General features: G+C 40.8%; 1 pseudogene; it reads left to right on the top strand.

Annotated features, from left to right (window-relative positions):
• The first annotated feature begins 455 nt into the window (after positions 1 to 455).
• LOC120563670 lies at positions 456 to 26,640 on the top strand (annotated as a pseudogene).
• Positions 26,641 to 27,459: the final 819 nt, after the last annotated feature.

Raw genomic sequence — 27,459 nt, 5'->3', positions numbered from 1 at the left:
TTTAAAAATGAAATAAATGGTTACACTTTGATGAAATCACATGCTTTTGTTGGGTTCATGTTGAAGTCTCCACCTTCACAGCAGGGATGCTGTGAGACAAAGCTTTCTGTTGCTTGTGTCCCTTGTGATCAGGCATTTGGATAAGTACTTAAAATGTAAACATCAGTGTATTTTGTTCTAGATTAGGATCTCCAGTTGTGTCCTCTGCTCTCAGGGCATTGGGTGTTTAAGAGGTTATAAAGTGAAATATCAAATATCCCATTTCCCTTTTTAAATGACTAATAGATAACCACCAACTGCTGGCATAGAGAGTCATTTCCTCTTACGCAGGCGCAGCAATACATGCTCCTCGGCTGTAGTCATTACTGATGTCTGCTCGGTGTGTCAGCAGTTACTGTTCACCTTTTGCTTATTTACTTTGCTCCCTGTATAGGGGAGCAGAGTACACAACTAGAAAGGGTAGGGCTAAGATGAGCTACACATTGAAAGCAAGTCAATTAGCTTGCCTCTTCAGTTCAGTCCAGTCCATCAACCATGTTTGCCTCAATCTTCTTGATATGGCTCTGCATTGTATTCCTCATCCTTCTACTCAAATCCCGGAGGCCCAAGAACTTTCCCCCAGGACCCCCTATCCTGCCGATACTAGGGAACATTTTGCACATGAGCCTAGAGAACCCCCTGAAGGACTTTGAGAGGGTAAGAAAAAACAGTGAAATTAATGTTTTGCTCTTCCAATGCCTGAAATTGTTATGGCATTGATGTAGTTACTAATACATTATAGTAGGTAGCTACTTAAAATGTGTCTACAATGGTTCAATACTTAAACTGTGTATTTTTCCTAATAGTAATAGTTTCAGCAATTGCTGCACTGAACTTCTAGACTATGAATAAAACCTATTGGCTGCTGTATTTTAAGTGTAAAATAAAAAACAATTGGGAAAACCGATACAATCTTTGCACAATATGCTTCTAAATGTAAAGGATACTCACAACAGGTTGTCTGTACTACAGCTGTCAATCTTCCTCTATAGTTGATGTCAACTATAGAGGAACAGTTGATGTCACAAACTGAGGAACCATCCTTTCGCCTACTCGACGGCGTACAAAAATCCTGCGTGATGAACCGAAGATTTCATTTGGCCCAGGCAAGCCTCTTTTTCTTATTCTGACGTCTTAGCAATGGCTTTCTTGCTGCAACTCGACCTATCAAACCTGCAGCTCGGAGTCTTCTGTTTACAGTTGAAACTGAGACTTGCTTATTACGACCACTATTAAGCTGTGCTTGAAGCTGTTGTCCTGTGAGCCACCTATCACGCAAGCTGTTGACTCTCAGAAACTTGTCTTCTGATTCTGTTGTGGCTTTGGGTCTGCCAGACCTCTTCCTGTTAGAGTTTCCCCCAGTTTCTAAGTGCCTTTTGATGGTGAAGAATACTGTACTCAGTGACACCTTGACTTTCTTCACAATTTCTCTGTAGGAAAGATCAACATTCTTAAGTGTTATGATTGGTAGCACCAACTTTCAAAGCTTGATCAACCTCCATTGCTGCAGAACAGCTTTATGTCGTTAACCCATTTCTTGTTCCCTCAAAAAGGCCTTTTTGTAAAATTCTGAAATGTACATTATTTTTCAGTTTTGGGTAACCTTACTTTTTTTTTTAACCTCAGGCAGTTCACCACTTACCTTTGTACCATTTCAAGCTATTCATTGGACTTGAACTGCTAAAATTTCAATAAAAAAACCCCAAAAATTGGGGTGTTCTAAAACTTTTGACCGGTAGTGTGTGTATATATATATATGTGTGTACTACACTACTCAGGCTTATGCATTGTCAATGCCACTATAGGCATGTGGTTGTTGTTACACATTCTGTCCACTAGAGGGACTTTGTTAGCCTGGCCTTGAAGGGGACCTACCTCGCGGCACCTTGCATTTCCGACACGCCGATCTCTGTTTGATATAATTTTTCACCATGAGCACACAGCGACAAACACAAATCAACAGAGAACTCTGTAATGAAACATCATCTAACAAGTGTAGTGAAGAGGTTCTGTTGTAAAGGCTAACGGTGCTCGGTTAGCACAATGACATCATGTTAGAAAGCACAGACGAAACGATTTGTCAGTAACAAAAGTGTTAACGATGCTAACAGCATTGATAACTAAGCCAAACGGTACTGCCAATACTATTTTAGTGATTTATAAGCAACCCGTTTCTTGCAGATTTTCATGTTACTGAGAATACAGCTATTAGAAGGTAATATATGAAGTCAAAGCTACTCTGACAGCTGTAGGGCAGCTAACATTAACTTTAGCTGTCTCCATATGAAGCTCCTAACGCCGCCTTCACACTGGCAGTTGAAATCAGTTCCGTAATACGCAATACGCCCCCAGCGGACGTCGAACTACACCGATGAAAAGCTTCGGAAGCGACTCACAAAAATGGCAGAGAGACTAGAACGACTGATAAGTGTCTGAATGTACGATTCTCTATGACCTCTCTTATACAGATATAAATAGAAAGGCTGCTGCGTGGAGAAAAGTTGCCCAGGACATTGATATGTCACATCGGTTAAATGTGATATAGCGGTATAATGTCAATAGTTCAATGTCTGTTACTAGCTAACCAATTAGCATTAGCAGGTTTGTTTATCAGTACCATAGCAACGCTAACTTCTGCTGGAATTGTCGGATAGGAGCCGTCCGTAGCCTTTCGCAAGAGTTAAATTTTTTGAACGCATCCGGATGACTTCCGGTCGTTTCAAAGCCGTATCGGAGCTGATTTCAACTGCCAGTGTGAAGGCAGCGTAAGCTCCTATAACTCGTGACGCAGTTAGGAAATAAGAATGAGCAAACTAATGATAACATAAGTATTTTGGCTCGGTGGATGACGATTTTAATGTCATGTTAAAACTATTTCCCATCCTTCTACTGATTTCGAGCCGCAGCCTGTCACTCCCCACGAACTAACTTCACGTGCTCAACACTACGATGCTACGATGCTACGATGCTCAACGTTGTGATATCTTAACATCACAACGCGTTGTGTTTCTCACTCCCGCTAATGTATTGTTCATCAGACGTGACATGACAAAAGCATTTCGTTTTCACATGCAGATAGGCCAAGGTGAGAAGACGGAGATAAGCTACCGTTAGCCAACATATTTATAAAAACATCACATTTGAATAGTAATTTCAACATTTGAATAGTATTGATTTTTTTACTACTCGAATTATATTCGACTTTTGGAATTTGTTCCAACAGCCCTAGTCTGTAAAGAGTTGACTGCTTGTGCACTTGGATTAGCTAAACAGTGGTACAGGTATGGGGTCATTATTGTAGCAAAGTTATTGCAAATTCGTGTGTGGATATTTCTGCAACTATATCTCAATCTCAAATCCTTGTGTTCTCATTTGCTGGTTTTTAAATTGCACTTTCAGACGATAAAAGATTAAACTTTTTGTGTTTATTAGTAAATTTCCCTTTCAATGAGTAATATCCATCTGAAGTTATGTGATGTATATGAATGTTAACACTGACATTGTTATATTGTTCTCTCCCAGCTGAGGAATACTTATGGGAATGTCTACAGTCTGTTCCTTGGTACCAGACCAGCTGTAATCATCAATGGGATGAAGGCCATGAAGGAGGCTATGGTGACCAAGGGCACTGATTTTGCTGGACGACCCCAAGATATGTTTGTCAATGACGCCACCCAAAGGAAAGGTAGAACAGACACGATATGTCATAGAGCAGAGAATGTTTTATCAAACTTAGCTAATTAAAAAAAAAAAAAAACATATAGTACATACTGTATGTCAGTAATGTATTTCTTTCTAAGCATGTACTGTATGTAGGGATGGGGCAGGTACCATGAATCCTATATATCTTGCAAAAATGTATGGTTGTGCAGTTTAAGTTTTTATTGTCATAATTACTGTATCCCAGTAAATGAAATGCTGGGAAATGGTGAAAAGGGAGAAACAAGCACCTGGGGGTAGAAATTACAGGTCACATGTTAGTGTTAGTTAGTTTATCTTTGTAGGAGGCTTCTCTTCACCACTCTAAGAAAAGCAGAAGGTGCATAACGATTGCCTAGTAGTAATCTGCTATGCGACTGCACAGGGTACCCAACTTTTGTATTCATAGAAACAGCAAAATTTCAAAGTGGCTTATTTGGTGCATATTTTTCCATGTAGCTCTTAGTCTCGGCCCTCCTTCGCTACCAGATGGGTCTGACCCATGAGTTTGGCTATGGGGCACAGGGAGCACTGCCCCTCTGGTGGCTGAAACGGGTAATTGCATTGTTTAAAAAATGAGTGGAATAATAAAACGTCTGGCATGACCAGATATTTTATAAATATCTTAGCTAAATAACACAAAACAACTAAATGGTGGTAGGTAATAAATCTGATTTCATATACTGCTTTAGTAAAAAAAATATTTTCTGGCTGACGATGCAAGCAGCAGGACGCAAAAAACGAAAATGAATGTTGCTAGTCTGGACATCTTACCGTGCCAAGGTTGCAATAAAGGTTTCCTAAATGCCACATTTGATGTCAGCTTACTAATTGATTGCGGGTTTTGTGTAGATTTGGACTTACGTTTATTCCACTTTGTTTAAACGGCGAAGTGGAGGAAGCCTAGTGTCGAGTCCATAGCAACCAGTTTGTGTGTTGAATGTTACCCAGAGTGCCTTGCTGAATGGTCTCAATGTTTTATTGTTTTATTTCACGTGAATACTAGTTTACTAGAGGAGTAACTTGGTATTTGAAATAATGCAGTAATGCAGGAAGTGTGCATTTAGTTTCCATGCTTATTGTGTTTCCACAACAACGTTAGTGAGTAAATCTACTGAAATGGCCACCACACTATAACAAAGGAGTGTGATGCGTCAGATGAGAATGCAGAGGTTTAGTCACTGTCATTGTTGTAAAAAAACACAATGGGAATCTGTATATCTTTGCCAAGCACAAACCAGTGCAGAAGGTATTGATAAATTGTTGGGGGAGGGTCATGCCTTTTTTCCAAATTGTTTTGGAGGGTCATAGAAAAATTGTTACTGGCGAGGGGAAGGTCATGTCTATTTTGACTGAAGGTCCCAAAACTCCTCTGGTGGCCCCATAAATAAATAAAAAACAGTCCCTAACTAAGGGGGCTTTCGCACCTGAAAGTCTGAACCATGGTCCGGACCAAGGTTCATGTTTTTGGCATTTGATCCGGTAAATTTTGGTTTCACACTGCAGTTATGCAAGCACACTAAAGAACTATATGTGACGAAACTACGTCCTGTCATCATCTCAAACGTGAGCTGCGTCTCCTGACAGTTGTAAGTGATTGGTTTGTAGACAGGCTTCCCTGTCCTCTCGTATCCTCTCTCTGATGTCGGAGGTTTTCCCACTGACTGCTTCCCTCCCCATGCTACCGCGGCTCTTTTTATTTTGTTGCGTTGTTGAGAAGCAAGACACGGGAACTTTACTTGGGGTTTGAGGAGCTGCAGCATTTATTCAAAGTCAAACTGACACATTCACTGTACATTTACTATCACTTAAAAAGTAAACCATTGATTTAAAAGCCCAAAAGGAAGTTTTTCCTCGCCACTGAAATTGTTGGGTCTTTGTAAATTATAGAGTGTGGGGTCTGGACCTACTCTATCTGTAAAGTGTCTTGAGATAACTCTTGTTATGATTTGATACTATGAATGAAATTGAATTGAATTGAATTCATTCTCTGCTCTGATAGCCGTAAGATGTCTGCTCTGAGTGCTTTCACCGTCACACTCTCTCACGTACACACTAAGCACTGAGCTATTCCTTTAAGGATCTTCCCCCGGGCAGATTGCCTGCCAGAGCTTTCCTTTATTTGGCCCGAAAGTCTGAACCATCAAAATAATGCTTTCACACTAGAAACGAACCGGATCATGGTACAGCTTGATCTGGACCAAGACTAACTCCTGTGGTCGAACCAAATTTCGGCTCTTTGGTCCAGACTGTGGTCCGGAAAAGGTTTCACACCTGTAATTTTTTTCGGATCCAACTGAAAAGTCCGTAGGTGTGAAAGCCCCCTAAGATTACAAACTATAAGAAGAAAAAATGCTCAGTTTAAAGGGAACTGTGAACTGTATAGTGAAAAAATTAACAACGGTTCATAACTTCGCCGGATGTTCACATGCAATATTACCCGTCAGTCATTGTGCCTTGCTGACATTTATGCCACATGGACCGAATTGGACCCTTCCCGACACGTGGAAGGTATACATGTAGCTTCATAGTCTCCCTTTATCAAAACCATAACATTCAACCAGACAGTTAGACTTAAGAATTTACGTCACTTTACTGTCCTACATTGTATGAAATTTGGATTGGGCTTCCACCCATGCTGCATCTACCCCAAAGATCTCAGGATAAGTTAAAGCAATACAGCATCATACATTACTTGCATAAAGCATAGACAGAAAACCAACATCCTCATTTCATTAGCGCCTTTATCTTATCATACGCATCAGTCCACTGTGAAATAGTTCTCTCAATCTTGCCATGCATTCTAGCCACTAAAAGCTCTATGGTGATTACATCAACAAGTGTTTAGCCATTGTATATGTGTAAGTGTGTAAGGAGGTTGCCAGCCGAGAGACAGCTTATTTTTAGTTGCGGTTAGGCCTGCCAACACTACACGTTTAGTGGGATATGATAATTGGAAGTCATTCAAGAGCATGGCTGATGGTGAACATGGAACTACAGTGCCCAACACATCTGACAGTGTAGAGGAGACCTAACTCAAAAAATCCACAACAAAGCTGCATTCCCAAAACATATGCATGAAAGAGCCTATCTTTCCATCAGCGGAGAAGTCGCATATCGCAGAGGGACTAATTCTTATTATGTGGCGTTTCCTTGGAGTACGGTAAGTCCTATGGATAAAGTTCAAATGGATCTGCTGATTATCAGGGTTCTTAGAGGATTCTATCACAGCAGCCCATACTCTGTTCCATAGTATTGATTCATTATCAACAGGAAGACCCAGATCCCTCTGGGGTCCAAGGGTGTTTTCAGACACACAAATGATTTTGGCCTGCTCTAACATTGTTAGTGATCTTTTGTGGTTGTATTGCCACAAAAGGTATTGTATTGTACTGCTTTCTTCAATTAGAAGAAAGCAGTGTTTTCAAAGTACTATGCCTTTTTTCTATTCAAAGCTCAAATTGAAGCTAAAATAAATGAATATAATTCCTGATATCAAAATGCTGAGTGAAGTTTAGAACGAGTGAACGCAAAGTCTGATTACGTCATTCATGTGCATATAAAGTAGCCATGTGGTTTTATCACTCCAGCGGAGAGGATGGTTTGTAATAATTTGACACGACAGGACTCTTCCTTGGATCAGCAGTAGTCTGGATCGATGACAAGATGTCCCTTACCCTCCACTTTCTTTGTGTTTACGTTAAATTCTGGTCGCATCAAGGAACAGCAACCCGAACATCTGAGCTATAAAAACTAACATTACACGCTGAAAATGGTCAATTTTGAAGAAAGTTTTATATAGCTCACTTTACTGTATTTGTGTGATAAGTTAACTCAAAGCTTTAGTGCGTAATGTTTTTTATATTTATTATTATATTATATATTATATTATATATTTATATTACAGTAATGAACAGCTGTTACATTATTGCCAAATGAGTTGACACAAAGCTTATTAAGACTATCAGCTCCACAAAACTCTCTCTGTATCTCTCAGTATGGCTATGTTCAGATAAGTGTGTCGTTTGGCAACTTTCGCGTGCAGAAAATCGAGCAAAGATAATTACCTTTCCTGAAGGGTCTATGTTTTTTTTAATCCTGCGAGTTGGTTATAAGCAACTGCATGGAGGAGGGGCTGGTGCCAGTCACCAAAGGCATGTATCATGTGGATGCGCTGACAGTTTTGTTGTCATCAATTAGAATTCCTCATGGGGGAGACAGAAACTACACACTATAGCTTTAATTTAATATTGTATGTGGCGTTTTTTTTTGCAGTGTGTAAATGTTCCACCAAAACATATTGCTTCCAGAGACCATGGTTGCTGGGTCCAGAGCTTAGCAACACCCAAGACGATTGTGATTAGCAAACAACCCCTGACTGTTCTATTCAAGAGGGTATGTGGAGGGACCAGACCCTTCTCCGCAGTGCTGTGGAGTGGGTCTGGCGATGCAAGATGAGGTCTCCAGCAATAAAACTGCAAAGTGTGAGATCAAATCGGACTTTTCTCATAATATGCACGTTCACACTAATGACCACACCGCTCTCCAATTATAGTAGTGGGATGGGATTAAGAATTGCTGGTGTAGAAGAATCTGGTCTGTAGTGAGAAACATATCAGCATACGTGTTTAATTTTAAAACATGATCATTCTGGACCACCTCAAATTAAAATGGTAGGAGGATTTTGGTACAAGGTTTTCAGAAGACTGCTGGAGGTTGGCTGTGGCTGGGATCCACTCAGCCTCCATATGTGTTAGACACAACACAGACTTCACCTGTCTAGGAGCAGACTTGCTCAGCTTTTTCCTTCACTGGATCCAACCTGTCAACGGCCTGCCCAAGGATGAGACCATTTTGGGACAAGATCTTCGAGACATTTTCATATTGTGCAATAAGGCCATAGTCCCAGAACCGCAGTTGGCAATATTCGGAGTGGCTCGAAGAGATCTGGGCCTCCCTCTAGTCCCAGACTCGTGCTCTGGCATTTTCATCATTGCTAGCAAGACGCCTCATTCTGTTCAACTGGAAGTCCCACCTAACCCCCTGTACAGTCGCTGGGCCAATGACGTCATGGCTCACTTGAAACTAGAAAAGCTCAGGTATACCTTGAAGGGATCGGTTAATCAATTCCATAAAGTTTGGCAACCATTCCTGGACTATTATAACAATGTCTACACTTTACACAATGTCACTTGATAACTGTCTGTGCCTATTCTAATATAGATATCCAACACTGCCCTTTTTATTTTACTTTATTTACAGTATGTATTTATTTATTTATTTTGTATGCTCGCCAGTCTCCGGGGAGGGAGGGGTGGGTGTAGTGGGATGATTGTTTGTGTTTCTTGTTTGTTCTGAAGAAACCAATAAAAATAACTGAATAATAAAACATGATCATGAAGATTTACACACTACGTTGCAGGCATTAATTGCACACGCTAATGGTTCAATGTCAAAAATGAGAAGCAGGGGACTGTATGGGCAGCCATGCCAGACCCTTGGCTGTATTAAAAGAGTTCTGAGAAAATAGAATTAGTTAAATGAGAGAGGAGCACTGTAAGGGCCTTAATTTAACAAATTAATTTTGGACTGATCAAAAGCTTTTTCTGTGTTGCAGCAGCAATGATGCAGCAATGACTTGGACAATTGTTGAATAGATAGCAATGTCTCAGGTTAATTGTTGAATAGATAGCAATGTCTCAGGTTTGAAAGTAAATTAAGAAGACTTGTAAGCTTATACTGTATATTCCTTGTCCTACACTGTAGGATTGATTTTGGCAGATTATGGCTCTATTTGGAGGGACCATCGTCGCTTTGCTCTGGCGACCTTGAGGAACTTTGGTCTTGGGAAACATTCCATGGAAGAGAGGATTCGGACAGAGATACAATACACCATTGATACACTGGAAAAGAGTATTGGTATGTCATCTGAGGGTCCACACAATCCTAATAAGGATGGGAGGGTTTTCTGAGCAGCACAAATACTCATTACTACTCATTGATAAGGTGGATTTTGATTGATGTGAATGGATTTTGCATTGTGCTATGTTTAATGTTCTTTTCTGTTATTGTACAATGCTGTATCATACATACCAACATTATCTTTTACAGGCAATACCTTGTATCCTCAAGTTATATTTCATAGAGCGGCCTCCAACATCATCTGCCAGGTTCTGTTTGGTACACGCTACGAGTATGATGATGAGTTCATCAAAGTGATTGTTCAATGCTTTACTGAGATTGCCAAGATAATCAATGGACCATGGACTGTGGTGAGTGAAAGCATGTTTCTGCCTTCAAACCTGGCTCAGAAATATTAACAAGTATAATGTTCAAATTCCCAAAAGGATTGCACTCTTCTACAGCTAAACCTGCACAAATAACACAATAAGACAGTGTAAATCCCAAAGCATCAGCAAAGTGTAAAATGCACCCTAGGTAATTTGCATACATTCAGTGTAAAATCAGCACATTTCGATGCAAGTGAGCCTCATTGCAAAAACAGTTCAACTCACAAAGATAAGCACTAATAGCCACACACAGTTACAGGGAAATTATTGGCGTCTTCAGAGAGTTGGTGGTAATGAAGCTCATTAATTAGGCGTGTCCTCTGCTTCAAATCATGCCATCTTTTTTTTAAGTCTGGTGGTGTGTTTTGGAAAACACCAACAGCACTGACAGACTGGAATATTCAAATCCCAAATACGGTTTCTCTCTGGCACATTTAATAATAATAATAATAATAATAATAATACATAAGTTTTATATAGCGCTTTACATGGAACTCAAAGACGCTTTTGCTTGCTTTTAAATACCTTGCCTGAATCAAACCCATGATATAGGCTTAAGCAAAGTGCAAATACAAAAATCAGAGTCTGTATACAGCGCCCCGATTCCTCTACTTCTTTAAGGCGGGCCCTTTCATTGTTGAAATTTCATAAGCATGTCATGGCTGAGTTGAAAATTGCAGTCACAGGGAGCTACATTTGAACATTTGTTGAGGCACAGTCAAACGAATGGGATGAGGCCATCCCATTCTTGTTGTTTGCTGTTCATGATACTCCCACTAAGTCTCTGAGTTTCAGTCCTTTTGAACTCATTTTTGGTCACGATGTGTGGGGCACGTTGAGAAGTTGCAGGGAAGAATCTGGTTGCAGCCAAGGCTCAAATGAGGACCAGGTATGACAAGGCTTTTTTGCGCACTTTTTATCCAGGTGACCTTCTGTTGGTGTTGGTTCAAGGACCATGTGATCAGTTGAGACCTGGTTTTACTGGTCCATACAGAGTGTTGAGGAAGGTAGGGGACCTCAATTACATTTTGAGCACCCCTTATAGGAAGTCTGAAACCATACTGTGCCAAGTCAATGCGGGCATATGAGGATCGGGAACGTGACGTTTCCCCATCAAGTTGTGTTAAAGTTTTGTCCGCATCTTAAATGTCTACAAATTAAGTCTAAATTTAGTGTCGAAGCTGATTCACACCGTGCCAATGACCTGGCTGGTCCGAAGAGCGGAACAATGGCCTGGCTACAAAAAAAGGTAAGCTTCTCATCCTTGCTTTTAGCCTGGCAGGCTGAGTGTTTAGCTCTCATACGGTAGATTCAAAGGCATGAGTAAACCTAACTCTGGGAGCCTAGACACTGACAAGTTATTCCCAGGGTTGTAGTTATGTAGTGACAGTACTTAAGTTTCATATGATACCAATATCATAATTCGGATCATTTTAGAGCCTGCTACAACCTCGTAAAGACGGTAGTCTCGGTAGAAATCGCTGGCGGTCTTTAGGGGTTTACTCTGGTCTGACACTCCGGGCCAATCAGCTAGCTAGGCCACCGGAATTTCCCCTGATGCTCCAGATACAGTCTGGGCCTGCGCCGATCAAATGCAAAAACAAAGTGCAAATTGCACTAAAAAATGTATAGGTGTGTCTGTGCTGTAAAATCATTAGCTCAATATCTTTTGTGAATCCGACCTTGAGACAGGGCAGATAGTGGTTACAAGTGATGCACAATCATGATGCTATCAGTGGCCGCAATCCATTCTTTTGACGCTAGTGTGTCCGTGTGACTGTTCTTCGGATCAATAGTGCTGTAACATAAATAGTAACTTTAGCATGCTAACATGGAGATGTTTAGCAGGCATGTTTACCGTGATCACCATCTTAGTTTAGCACATTAGCATGCTAACAATACGCACGCACGCAAATTACTTGCATGTGTTTGACCACGGAATCAAAGCACGGTCACACATGCGTACATTTTACATTTGCGAAGATTCATTCTTCATTCCTTTATCTGGGATTTTTGATGGTAGAAAGTGCTGCTTTATTCCATTACATCCACTACTAACTACAAGTAGCTGCATGGTAACGCCAGATAAAGCTGTACTCTTGGCTGCCAATGTTATTAATTTCTCCCCAATTTCGGGTCACATTACTGCTGAAACATGTCTGTTTTTGTAGTATTTGGTTTAAAAGCCGTTATTGGTGATTTTTCACGCTACAAAGTCCTGCTATATGCTCCGTTGCAGTTAGTCTCCTGCTCTTATGGAGTGCAACAACAAAGTAGTTACGGAGATCCCAGAAGAGTCGTGGATATGCGGTAACCTTGACCAATCAAGGCAGACTGGGCTTTTCAGGAGGGGGGCTTAAAGAGGGCATCTCAGACTAATATAAGGGTGAATACAGGAACAGCAGCCATGGGCATGAGAATAAAAAAGTGTTTTGATATTAAAACATGTAAACATGTTCTAGCAGAATCACAAAATACAAGTATGTATCTGGAAACAGTATATAATAAGTCTACTTTAAAAGCTGATAGGCTTTCACAACACAGCATTAGACAAATAATCAAGCTGAAAGATGAGTATGCGTTATATCCTGCACTGTCCTCCTATTCTGCATGAATACGATGTCAGAATAAACTTTGCATCTGAATCCTCACTTTGGATTGTCCGTCCTTCCATCATCTCATTCGACTCTGTGATTGCAGCAGGTGTTCGTGCTATTTAGGCTTGAGGAAATGCAAATTTTCCCAGTGCACATTGAAGATTAGGGTTTGAATGAGAAGGGTGTGGCCGTACCATTCTTCAGAACCAATTTGAGCCTACCGTAAATTACTGCATTTTGAAGCCATCCATTGTTCTGCAGCACTTCTGCAGTAGCTGATAGTGTCTTGGTATTTCTCAGATGAACCACCTGTGGCAAACCCTAACCCTAACACTCTAAAGACATCTTTCTTTAGCTTGACAAACTTCCTCACCTTACCTGACTGACATTGAAGAAAACACAGAATCTTAGCTTGCAAATTAACCAGAAGTTACTTTGTATAACTAATGCAGTACTGTCCATTCAAATAAAATATGTGTGGACAAAACAATTACAGCAATTATTCCAGGAAGCCAAATCTATGTTTTTGGCTCAAGCTGAACCTTCTGGGTCTAAAAAATGAAGCCAACGTAGAAGTGCCTAAAACGGCAGTTCCTTGAAAGTCGACTTGAGGTTGGTTCCAAAAGCGAGTCAGACCTCATAGACCACCATGTTAAAATGCCTAACTTTACAACAGAAACCTATGGCTGACATCACGGACTAGCATCCATGTTTTATACAGGCTACGGTTTGGATTGAAATAAATTAATGATTTATCTTCTTTTACAGCTGTATGACTCTTTTCCCATTATTCGTGGCCTGCCGCTGCCCTTCACTAAGGTCCTTAAGAATGTTGAGGTATGTTAAAAATATACAAAAAAATATTGGGTTGAGAATCAGTGGGAAGAATATTTTTTAATTCATTCAAACTATGAATGTTGACTTGAATTCTTTTCAGACTTGTAGGAATCTTGTGATTGGTTTGATGAAAGAGCACAAGAAGACCAGAGTCCATGGAGAGCCACGAGACTTTGTTGACTGCTATCTGGATGAACTGAATAAGGTCTGTGTGTGTGCGTGTGCGTGTGTACCGTTTTCATTTTTAGATTACAACCTTATGTACGCAGCATGATATGCATGTATCTTTAGCTTATGTGTACACACACGTTTGTGTAGTTTTCATGTCCTATAGTGTGTATTTGTGTGTATCGGAAAGGCATAATAGCATTTAATGTCTGTTTATATAAAACAATCATTCTCCTCTTTTTAGAGAGGTGATGATGGTTCTAACTTTTCAGATGAGCGACTGATTATGTACGCTCTAGATCTTCACTTTGCTGGGACAGATACTACCTCCAACACCCTGCTTACTGGTTTCCTCTACCTTACGACCTACCCACACATACAAGGTATGCAAGCACATGTAAATTGCTTTTCTGCCACCGGCTCCATAGTTTTACCATTGTCTTTCTATCTACGTATTCAATATGTATTCATTTCATGCTTAGGGAATTTATTCTATGAAAGTCATAAACAGAAAAGGCATTTCTTGTGTCTTGGGATTGAGTTGTTCAAATACCATTAATTGTAGACCATCTAAAGCTGGTAGAGGACTGTGTGGTGGTTGTCTTTCCAACCCCCTATAAAGACACCATTTCTGCCTTAAACAATACATTTTGCCAGCCTCACCCGTTCACACATTTACACAACAAGATAGCTACAGTGATGTATGCTTCTGATATCCACAGAGGTAAAGTCAAAGCCTTGAAGAGATTTGCTCTCAAAGTTTGAAGCCTGGTTGGGATGCTCAAGACCCTCGGTGCTGACTGTAAAACCTTACTAAGGTGTTTGCCGTCCACCCAGTCCTTCATTCTGCTCATCCAATAACCACGCTCCTATTCCAGGATTAAGACTCTAAACTATGCCATCTGGGCCCAGAAAGAGTATTTTGGGTCACGCATTCTGGATTTTGATTGCCAGTGAAGCAATATGAAGACATCATTACTATTTGTTTTGAGTGTCGAAGATGGAAGGCATCAATTCCAAAAATGGCTGATTTACCACCTGCAAGGCTCAGACTCTCAGAGCCACACTTCCACTCCAAATGAATAGATTGCTTTGGGCCATTCTTCATTAAAATTGGCAGAAACAGTAAAAAGATGGGGAGTTGTTTTAGGTGCCTTAGGTTTGCACCTAGATGTCCTGACATACATTGTGGATTCATTTCTCATGGTGCTGAGATTTACTACTGAGGAACTCCTGCAGAACTTTTAGGCTAGGGAGAAAAATTTGAGACAAAACTGAGTCAACATAAGTCCTTGGCAGTGGTCGGTTTGTATCTGACCCACAGCCCTTTGCTAGCAAGAAGATAGCCGCCCTGCACTTTGGTGGTGCATAGTAAAGAGAATCTGTTTAAAAATAACCCAAAAGCTCTTGCTAATCGGGCGTCAAGGCACTGTAACCTTCCTCAAGTGATTTACACTGCAATGGAGCAGCTAAGCAAACACCGCTGGAGATACAGCTTTGATGCTTGCTAACCATTTCTGGTCACAGTTTGTGAGAAGCTACCTACCCAATTTACAAACCTGTTTGGCTGCACAAGGCAACATTCTGAGATAGGGGAAAAAACATCTGGGCTTGTTTGTATTTCTTTAAACCAATCACAATAGTCTTTGGTGGTGTTAAGCCCCAGATGCAAAGATGGTACCCTTGCAAAATAGATAGCGGAGATAGCATAAGGGGAGAAGAATGCTGGCTGAAGTAGGCGGCCAACAGCAGACTTTATCCCAAAAGTGTATGTATGTACAGCCTGTGAGTAGTGTCTTTATATTTCTTAGTATTTACCGGTGTTAGTTTGCTTAGTTTGATATTCATTGTTAAATTGATGATGTGGTAATTAAATGGCTATATTTTTATTTAGGGTTCATTTTGGAAGGTGTCACAATTTATGTTAGGTAAATTGTATTGCAAATTATCATTATCTCTCTACTTTATCTTTCAGAGCGTTGTCAGCAGGAGATCGACGAGGTGTTGGAAGGGAAGGATCAGGCCAGTTTTGATGACAGACACAACATGCCTTACATGCAGGTCATAATTTTACTTTTATTGTATGCGTACCCATGGGTCTGCATGTTTGTTAGAGCATGACACAAACTTTGCTACAGGTAGGGGGTCATTGGCAAACGTGTTTAAATCAACCATGAATCTGGTAAAATAATCTGTTTAGGTTGTTGTCCTTGGGGTAGATCAATTATAATCACTGCTTTTGAACCACATTTATCATGATATTTTTTGCCTGGTTGTCAGCACATTGCTGGCAGGTTCCCATATTGCAAGTTTATTGGTCTACTGTTTTGTGGCTGAGCTTCTGATAGCCTGCATTGCTTTTCTTCTGGTCCGTAAAGTCACATAAAGCATAAGAACATGTTTAAATCTCTCTTGATCCAGGCTGTGATCCATGAAGTGCAGAGGATAGCCAACACTGTTCCACTCAGCGTCCCTCACTGTACGACTAAAGACACAGAGCTCATGGGATATTCCATTCCCAGGGTAAGAAGCAACTGGTATAGTGAACACTATAGTGAAGTGTTGTGGAAGGAAACATCACTGTACTGTATCAGCACGGTACCTTATTGTGGAGGCAAGGGAAGGTAACCTCTGTAGGGAATAAAGTTAAACATGACTCTTAATTCAATTCTCATTTGATTTGAATTATTGTAAGATAAAAGTTTAGTGTCTTTAATGTTGGTTACAATTTTTCTAGTTTGGATCAACGGAAGTACATTACCAGAATAAACACATCCCCTACTGCTATCTGTGTGTCGAAACAACAAGAACAACCTCCGAGCTAGCAAGCTAAAGTTACATATTCAAAATGGAAGGGTATGACGTAGTTTTGAATCTTGCAATAATGCAGGCCTGCTTGGTACTTTTGGGGAATGACTGTGAAGATTTAAAAAATATGTTTACAGCATTTATTATCTACTATCTAGTTTAATTTCTAACATTATTCTATCAACACAGACATTTACATTAATAGTCTGGCGTTATAATTTATTTGCCTTGGGTGTACTGTGGATTGGGTAAGACTCTTTTTAGTGGCAGGCTAGCAGATACTGTTGACTAACACCAGCACACTCTGCAACTGGAAGGACTGGATGAAAAGTGTTCAAAACGGTCTCCACTGATAAATAACACACTGGCGAACTTGGAAATGTCCAAAATTCTGAACCACCCCTTTAAATGAATCCTCTAACAAATGTTTTCTGCCTTCCTCTATGCCCTTTTCTATTTTGCCTAATTTTCTCCTCAGGGCACACTGATCATCCCTAACCTGACCTCAGTGCTGAATGAGGAGGGACAATGGAAATTCCCAAATGAATTCAACCCTGAAAACTTCCTCAATGACCAGGGAGAGTTCGTTAAACCAGAGGCCTTCATGCCTTTCTCTGCAGGTATACTGTAAGAGCATAAAACAACAACAACAACAACAACAACAACAACAACAGTATGGATCTAATTGTATGAAAAATGCAGCGGCATGCAGACAGGGTGGGTTTAATCTGTTGTGGATGACTTTGAGGTATTTTTTTTATGTCCCAGGTCCTCGTATGTGTCTCGGAGAGGGTCTGGCTCGTATGGAGCTCTTCCTCATCATGGTGACCCTGCTGAGGAAGTTTAAGTTCATCTGGCCTGAGGATGCAGGAGAGCCAGACTATACTCAAGTCTATGGGGTCACGCTGACTCCCAAACCTTATTGCATGAAGATCCAACTCAGGGCAACACAGTGAGGCTGTCTGCAGACACACAGACTGGTATTTGCTCTTTCCTTAGTTGTCAGCTGCCCTATTCACAGCAGTCACTATCTAAATGCTAGCTATGACAGCTAACAACCCACATAGTCAATTATACCAGGCGTCATATCTACATTATATCTGTTTAGGTTACAGGCTACAATGTGCTTTTAATGTACTGTGTGTTCCATTAAAGGTCCAATATGTAATATATGTACTGTAATAAATCCAAAAATGACACCAATGCCTCATCAGATATTAAGGAAACATGTTAAGCTGAAAAACTATCTTTTCTGACAACAATGCTAATGTCAGTATTTTTTCTTTTTGAAATTTACGTTCCATGACGGAATTTCTGTTTATGTTTTGGCCTGTGTGTTGTTATCAACTGCCCATTTTGACAGCCAGGCTGGGTTGCCAGATATACCTGTAAAAACGTAAACCCAGCGCGCTGCAGCTGTAACGTTAGTACAGCCATGAAAGCAGCACACAAACGAACGGGATCAACGGAGATGACATAAAAAAACGGCATGTTTCTAACAGTTCCGTGACCAGGGTGGTATTTCAGAAAGCAGGTTTAGTGAAAACTCTGAGTTTGTTTACCCTGAGATGAGGGAAACTCTGGGTTTTCTGTTTCAGAAAGAGAGGTAACTTAACCTCAGAGTCAGTTACTTTGGTAACTGAGCCTGTGAACCTAACCTAGTCGGGAGCAGGTTTTCTTCAAGAAACCTTGAGTTTCTCTCAGTCTCATCCCTCTGACACAGCGCTCTCTCATTTTCTCATTCATTCATTCAGTCTGGATCAGGCGCATTTTAACGCAGTTTATCGGCATAAATAAAAAAATAAAAATGTTGGTTTATTAACCATGTTAGGCAGACGATAAAATGTTTTCTTTCTCAAAACATGGCATTTCCTTTTGTCTACGATCCCATTGATGAAGAAGCTGCTTTAGCCTACTTCACAGAGAGTTAAACATACGTCGGGAGATGATATTGAAGCCCCGACATTTTAATTTTCAGATAACTTCCTATTTGAGCAGTAACTTATCATTTTTCTTCCCAGTCGATCAGTTATGTAGCCTATAACCTTATCCGTCCTCATATCATTAACCTCACCCATCTATGCTCTTACATCCCAGCAGACTATTTGTGTCGCATTAAGTTTTTTTGCAAACGGCATTTGTCTTTACAACATTGGTGATGCGGAGCATTTTAGTAAAGCCACTGTAGCAAAGCGCCGTCAGAAGAGTGTGACTCGCTCTGAAACGTGTTTTAAACGTTTTTAAAAGGAGTTCCACAGTATTGCAGGTGAATGAGGTAAACCATTATGGCCTTTGAAATAAAAGTTGAAAAATTAAAAAATGATTAAATATGATATACACTTTATTGGAATATACACATTTACTCTAGCAACAATTTTCTCCCACGCAAATTATCTCTCTTTTGCTGCAGCCGCTTGTTTTTTTTTTAAACTCGCTGTATGTGCGCATGAGTCATTGACATATATATATAATGGACCAATAGACCCTGTTGCTCTGTACGGAGACCAGTGAAGGCTATTAGAAGCACTTTGCCGGTGATCTCTTGCTTTACTGCGCAGCCTCCAACTGACAGAGACAACGTAAATGTGATGTGAGCAACGTGTCTGAAAGTTGTAAGTCTTCTAGTAGCTGTGCCAAGAGAAATCTCAGTCATTACGAATCTCGCAGACCGTGATGGATCACGAGAAGCAACTTTTGGTAAGTATTATGATTAATTATTTGGTCATTTTGCATAGTATTTATTTAATTTAAAATATAACGCCAGTACACCAGATTAAGTTAATGCATATATCATTTAAGCTAGCTGAGGCATTGGTAAAGATATGCTTGCTTGCACATGTTGTATAACGTTAATTTTAGACAAGCAACTTTTGCTAAGTATTATGATTAATTATTTGGTCGTTTTGCATAGTATTTATTTAATTTAAAATATAACGCCAGTACGCCTGATTATGCATATATCATTTAAGCTAGAGGCATTGGTAAAGATATGCTTGCTTGCACATGTTGTATAACGTTAATTTTAGACAAGCAACTTTTGCTAAGTATTATGATTAATTATTTGGTCGTTTTGCATAGCATTTATTTATTTTAAAATATAACGCCAGTACGCCAGATTAAGTTAATGCATATCATCTAGTTGAGGCATTGGTAAAGATAACAAGCTTGCTTGCACATGTTGTATAACGTTAATTCTGGCCGAATATACCACAAAATGGCGTCAACTGTTATCTAGCTACATCGCAAAAGAAAATGGACGAATCAGTCATATAAAAAAGTTAATCAGTAATTCGCTTTGGACAAAAGCGTCTACTTTGGCCTGTTGAATAACAGATATGTAATAGATGGACAATAATGTCACCAATAACATCTATAACTGAGGGTTGCCCTTTTCATTTTTCTTTCCACATAGGTTTAAATACTAACATTAAGCTGTTAGCCTACACCATGCCTAACAATCAATTGTAGGTGCCCAAAGGAAGTATTACACAAGTTGATTTGAATTGTATAACTAGAAAACAGATTGGGTCCAAATATAATCCCTGTCAGCTACTGAATTAGCAAACAATGCCGTCTTTGAAGAAACAGGACCCTAGGATATATTTTGGAACTATATGAGATTGTGCTAAAATAAGATGTCACCTGTTAGTTGTAATGTTGTTATTTAGTCATACCAAAGCTAACGTGCTCTGTACTGTGCCTTTTTATTTTTCTAGGACCCGTTCCCATCCTCCACCTCGGGAACAGCAGGAGAGACTATGGCCATGAAGCCTTCAGTACAAGTCCAAATAGGTAACCCAACTGACACACTGCAAATCAATACATGGCATGATTTCACACTATAGTTAAGGTTTAACAGTAAGCAGTAGCAAAGAATGCAAAGCCCTCAAACGTTGTGTAATACTTATATTGTCATTATTATTATATTATTATTTCAATGAACAGATAAGAGCAATTCATTTGTGATTTATTATATATCTGCATAGACTTTTTCTGTTTTGTTTATGGCCCAAGACAAGTTACTTGTGTGTGTTAACATATGTGTACTGACACTTTCACATAAAAAAAACACTTTTATGATTGTGATTACTGTATATGCTATTAACAGGTCCAATGATTTGGATAATGGGCAGCAGCTACATTCGTCGTGGGGAAGAGAGGGCCAGAGAGACCATGGGGGCCAATCTTGGCCTAGCGGCCAAGGTTCACTGGTTTGGCTGGGTGGACTTGAAGTCAACATGAAGTCAAGGGAAAGGTGGTGGGGTTTTAATTTATGTTAAGGAGAGCATTCTAAGCAAACAAATAGATATTAATGAAAACACCCTGGAGTGTGTAGGGGTTACTATTACATTGTCCCCAGAAATGTCTTTTGTTGTCTTTGCAGTTTATCGCCCACCTACTGCCACAAATGATTTTTTTAGCTGTTTATCTCCACCCCTTAAACAACATGAAAGAAAAGAAGTTATACTTATGGGTGACTTCAACTTAAACTGGCTTGATAAATCACGCAGAAAAAAGCTTAAGGATGTTGCAAAAACATTTAATATGGTACAAAAGATAAATAAACCCACACGAATAACAAAATCTTCCCAAACATTATTGGATTAAATTTTTACAAATACACCAGAAAGGATAACTAAAACATACAACCTGGTTACTGGCCTGTCAGATCATAATCTTACTTTAGCTGCTAGGAAACTGACTAAATCAAGGTACAGGGACCAAAATACAGTGAAAGGTAACTCCACTATATCATTTATTCCAAAGAGAGTTAATACAAATTGAGAATGAAATAAAGCAAACAAATTGGAGGGACACTGTTGAAAATAAATCCTGTGAGCAAGCATGCAATGAAATAATGTCAGCCCTCAAAGATATAATAACTAGATATACAAAAACAATGGCCAGAAAACTTAGAGCTAAACATAGATTGCCTTGGTTTAATAGTAATCTCTGGGAACTAATGAAAAAAAGAGATGCTTCTCTAAAAAGGTTTCTAAAATCAGGTTTAACTACTGATCATCTAATCTATAAAGGCCTGAGAAATAAGGTTACAATGCAGCTTAGAAAAGCTAAAGTATCCCTTTTTCTTGAAATCATTAGAGAATAATAAACAACTATGGAAGATCATTGACAAATTAACTGGCAAGGACAAGTTCAAGTGTGATAGCATACATCTCAAAATAAATAATGATATTCAAAACAATAGCCTAGCTATTGCAACAGAATTTAATGATTATTTTTTTAATTCTGTGGAAATACTGGGTCAGAATTTTACTAAAAAAACATTGAATTATTCCTTAGTCTGTGATAGTGCTGATTTTATTATGACTCCCACAAACGATATAAAGGTTAGTAAAATACTCTCAACACTGTATAATAGTAAAGCAAAGGACATTTATGGTCTTGATACTGCTTTCTTAAAAACTCATACAGAATCTTTGACCATCCCTTTAACCATCCATCCATCCATCTTCGTCCGCTTATCCGGTGTCGGGTCGCGGGGGGAGCAGCTCCAGCAGGGGATCCCAAACTTCCCTTTCCCGAGCAACATTAACCAGCTCCGACTGGGGGATCCCGAGGCGTTCCCAGGCCAGGTTGGAGATATAATCCCTCCACCTAGTCCTGGGTCTTCCCCGAGGCCTCCTCCCAGCTGGACGTGCCTGGAACACCTCCCTAGGGAGGCGCCCAGGGGGCATCCTTACCAGATGCCCGAACCACCTCAACTGGCTCCTTTCGACGCAAAGGAGCAGCGGCTCTACTCCGAGCTCCTCACGGATGACTGAGCTTCTCACCCTATCTCTAAGGGAGACGCCAGCCACCCTCCTGAGGAAACCCATTTCGGCCGCTTGTACCCTGGATCTCGTTCTTTCGCTCATGACCCAGCCTTCATGACCATAGGTGAGGGTAGGAACGAAAACTGACCGGTAGATCGAGAGCTTTGCCTTCTGGCTCAGCTCTCTTTTCGTCACAACGGTGCGATAGATGGAATGTAATACCTGCCACTCCTTTGGCACTGTTCCAGACTTCCACGCAATGTTGAAGAGACGTGTCAACCAGGACAGCCCCTCCACACCCAGAGCCTTGAGCATTTCTGGACGGATCTCATCAATCCCCGGGGCTTTGCCACTGTGGAGTTGTTTGACTACATCAGTGACTTCCGACCGGGAAATCACGACAATCCCCATCATCCTCCAGCTCTGCCTCTAACATAGAGGGCGATAGTCGGATTCAGGAGTTCCTCAAAATGCTCCTTCCACCGCCCTATTACCTCCTCAGTTGAGGTCAACAGTGTCCCATCCTTACTGTACACAGCTTGGATGGTTCCCCGCTTCCCCTCCTGAGGTGGCGAACAGTTTTCCAGAAGCACTTTGGTGCCGACCGAAAGTCCTTCTCCATGTCTTCTCCAAACTTCTCCCACACCCGCTGCTTTGCCTCTTTCACGGCAGAGGCTGTAGCCTTCGGCGCCCTTCGTTACCCTGCAACTGCCTCCGAGTCCTCTGGGATAACATATCCCGGAAAGACTCCTTCTTCAGTCGGACGGCTTCCCTGACCACCGGTGTCCACCACGGTGTTCGTGGGTTACCGCCCTTGAGGCACCTAAGACCCTAAGACCACAGCTCCTCCGCAGCTTCAGCAATGGAAACTTTGAACATTGTCCACTCGGGTTCACGCCCCCAGCCTCCACAGGGATGCACGAAAGTTCGCCGGAGGTGCGAGTTGAAAGTCCGTTGGACAGGGGCCTCCTCCAGACGTTCCCAATTTACCCGCACTACACGTTTGGGCTTACCAGGTCTGTCCAGAGTCTTCCCCACCTGCGTGACCCAACTCACCACCAGATGGTGATCAGTTGACAGCTCTGCCCCTCTCTTCACCCGAGTGTCCAAAACATACGGCCTCAGATCAGATGAAACGATTATAAAATCGATCATTGACCTTCGGCCTAGGGTGCTCTGGTACCAGGTACACTTATGAGCATCCCTATGTTCGAACATGGTGTTCGTTATAGACAATCCATGACTAGCACAGAAGTCCAACAACAAACAACCACTCTGGTTTAGATCAGGGAGGCCGTTCCTCCCAATCACGCCTCTCCAGGTGTCTCCATCATTGCCCACGTGTGCGTTGAAGTCCCCCAGCAGAACAATGGAGTCCCCACTGGCGCCCCATGCAGGACTCCACTCAAGGTCTCCAAGAAGGCCGAATACTCCGAACTCCTGTTTGGTGCATATGCACAAACAACAGTCAGAGTTTTCCCCCCCACAACCCGCAGGCGTAGGGAGGCGACCCTCTCGTCCACCGGGGTAAACTCCAACGTAGCGGCGCTCAGCCGGGGGCTTGTTAGTATCCCCACACCCGCCCGGCGCCGCACACCCTGAGCAACTCCGGAGAAGAAAAGAGTCCAACCCCTATCCAGGAGTACGGTTCCAGAACCGAGACTGTGCGTAGAGGTAAGCCCCACCAGATCTAACCGGTAGCGCTCCACCTCCCGCACCAGTTCCGGCTCCTTCCCCCACAGAGAGGTGACGTTCCACGTCCCCAGAGCCAGCGTCTGCTGCCCGGGTCTGGTCCGTCGAGGCCCCTGACCTTCACTGCCACCCATGTGGCAGCGCACCCGACCCCAGCGGCTCCTCCCACAGGTGGTGGGCCCATGGGCTGCTAATTGCTCACCTTGACTCTAAGGCCTTTTTACACCCTATGCAATTTGGATTCAGGAAAAAACACTCAACTGAAACAGCGTGCTGCTACTTCCTTGAACAAATTAAAACAAATTTAGATCAAGGTGGAGTAGTGGGAGCAGTTTTTCTTGATTTAAGCAAGGCTTTTGATATGGTTAATCATGAGATACTAATAAGCAATTTGGCAAACTAGAATCTTTCAATAAGCACACAAAACTGGTTCAAATCTTACCTGAGTGGACGACATCAGTGCATGCGGATGAACAATACATTATCCCCATTGAAAAGATGTACCATGGGGGTCCCGCAAGGGTTAATCTTAGGGCCGCTGCTTTTTAGTATATGTATAAATGACCTTCCACTAGTATGTAATGATATTGATTTAATAATGTATGCAAATGATACTGTGCTGTACACTCATGGGAAGAATGCCACAGAGGTTGCTCTAAAATTAACGAATGTTATGCATAAGGTTGTTGATTGGTTACATAACTCATGTCTTACTTTGAATACTGAAAAGACGGTAACCATGTTTTTTAAAAATAGATGCAAACTTAAGGAATGTCCTGAGGTCTTAGTAAATGGGCATACAATTAAAAATGTGGATGAATTCAAATATTTGGGTGTCATCCTGGACCCAACTCTTACCTTTAAAAAACATGTTAAAAAACTGAGTAGTACACTGAAATTTAACCTTATAAATTTCAGACATATAAGAAACTCTCTTACCATTGAGGCATCAAATACCTACTTAAGTGCAATGATTGTTCCACACTTTTTGTATTGCATGACAAGTTGGTCTCAAGCAGGTAAGACAGCCTTAAGACCACTTGAATCATTATATAAAACAGCCCTTAAGATCCATGATAAAAAAACACGTCAATATCACCACTGCAAAATAATATAAAGTATAATATTTTAAATTTTGAAAATTTGAAAATGCATTCGAATGTTTGCATACTTTTTAAAATCATTCATAATGCTGTCTCTCCTCCTCTAAAAAAATGTATTACGCTCAACTCAGAAAAAAAAGAGCTACTCAGTCAGCCACTAGAGGAGAGTGCAATATTCCCAATCGCAAAACTTCATTTGGGAAATCATCCTTTTCTTTTGTAGACATAAGTCAGTGGAATACTCTCCCCACACATCTCATTATGTGTACAAATCCTCAAACCTTTTCGAGTTTGACAAAAGCATGGTTACTGTCACAACAAAATTGCACACATTTATGACGTGTGTGTGTGCCTCAGCCTCAGCGGGCCAATGGAAGGTGTGTGTGTGTGTATGCGTGTGTGTGTGTGTTGGGAGATATAAGGATTTTGAGTGCCATAGCTTTGTTGGTGTGGGGTGGGGGGGGTGGTTTTAGGAAGGGGGAACAATTGTTGTTGTAAAATTGTATATTTAATGTTTTGTATTTCGCTTGCATGGCATTTTTATTGTGTTAATGACCTGTTAAGGGACTACGGGTGGAAAATAGCACTTGTGCTACAACCTGGCACTATGCATCTCTCCTTGTTTTTATACAAGGTTAATTTTAACTTGTGCATTGTCCCTGTTTTAAATAAAAATGAATCTGACTTTGATGGCACGGACTCCTTCCTTTCTTCAAACGGTCCCTTAGAGGAAGAGCAGCCCTGGATATCCTGCTGATTCACTGCGGCGGGAACGACTTGGGATGCAGGAAGAGCATCAATCTCGTGGCAGCGATGAAGCAGGATCTGCAACATCTCCATCGGCGTTTCCCTCAGATGATCATCATGCTGTCTGACATCACCCAGAGACGTCGGTGGAGATCGGGCCATCCGGGGAAAATTGACAAGTCCCGTAAATGGGTGAACAGTGTCATGGCTACCTTTGTCTTGGGAATGCAGGGGGGTATCGTGCATCACCCTCAAATTGAATTTGACAAGTCTGAACTGTTTCTTAGGGATGAAGTTCATTTATCCACTAGGGGTAATGATATTTTTTTAAATAATTTAGCTGAAGGCTTGAGAGTCTTAATCCAGTAGGGGTGATACTGGATTAAACCTCTCAACATGTTTTTAACATGAAACAGTTAAAGAATGTTACATTCTTTTGGGGTTGTGTATGTGCATTTTGTCTTTAGATTAATACATCATCACTTTGGTAGACATAACACTGTTCAATAGTCACTGCTCTTTATACCCGGGCTGTTCACCTCTTCAGCGCCAGATCGTTACATACTCCTACGTGGTAACTTGGCTCAGTATCCCTGCACGTATTTCAAGAAACTCTAGTGATTTAGTATTTTCTCTGTCTAACTTCAGTTCCTCTGTGCAGATCCCGCTGTTACCTGCTTCCTACCTGCCGTGCTCTGCCGTGCTGCCTTCCTCACGCCACTCAGACACAACCACCTGCTTCTCCTGGATTCTACTCGGAACTTCTTCAGATCTGCCACTGCCTGGTTCCCTCAAGCTGCAGTCCATTCCCAGAAGACTACAAGCTCAGCCTTGATTGTTCATCTCCTCTGAGTATTTATGCCTAATAAATACTTGAACTGTTTATCTGTGTCCTGAGTGGTATCTCTGTGTTCTGGGTCGTTTATACAGCTTTAACAGAGATAGGGATTTATTTATTTATTATTATTACTTTTTTATATAATGTTTTTATTTGTGTTTTACTATTTCAACTTTTAATAAAGCAATATTATTAACCAAATTATTCAATATTTATTATTGAAACACACAGTAGACACTTCAAGTAGACATGCTTTGACAGAAATGTCATGTGGTTTTATTACTTATGTGGTAGAACTTTATAATGATAAATATTCAAAGTCACTTGCCTACACCGTGATTATTGATAAGGGAGGTGTCAAGACACCTTTAGATTAGATTTGATTATATTTCTCTTCAATGTCATTGTGCAGAGTACAAGTGCAGAGACAAGTCAATGCAGTTAGTGTCTAACAACAAGTGCAAAAAAAGTACAGTATAGACAGGTAGTGTAGCAACAGTTAACCAAGTGGTATGGTTTACAGTAAGGCTATGTGCAGTGCATTAACAGTAGCATTATAAGAGCAGAACACATGGATATGCAGTATGAACAATATAGACAGATATGTACAGTATGTATAGATATGTGCAGTGTAATAACAGTAACATTGTATGAAAGGGATCCCTAATCTTCACGCGTAGATCTGTAAATAAATAAAGGAATAACGTTAACCGCAATTGGCATTGAGAAGTTTTTTTTTTGTCCATTGGCTGTATAATTTCCCCATCCCCCGTGTATACCTTGTTAACCCTACTTTGTTATTTAACAACATACATTTCTTAAAATATCATACTTGTTCGTGGATAAATGTTACTTCATATGAAT

Source organism: Perca fluviatilis, chromosome 8, assembly GCF_010015445.1.
Source record: "Perca fluviatilis chromosome 8, GENO_Pfluv_1.0, whole genome shotgun sequence".
In the NCBI taxonomy this organism is placed as follows: domain Eukaryota; kingdom Metazoa; phylum Chordata; class Actinopteri; order Perciformes; family Percidae; genus Perca; species Perca fluviatilis.
This window is presented reverse-complemented; position numbering and strand designations above follow the sequence as displayed.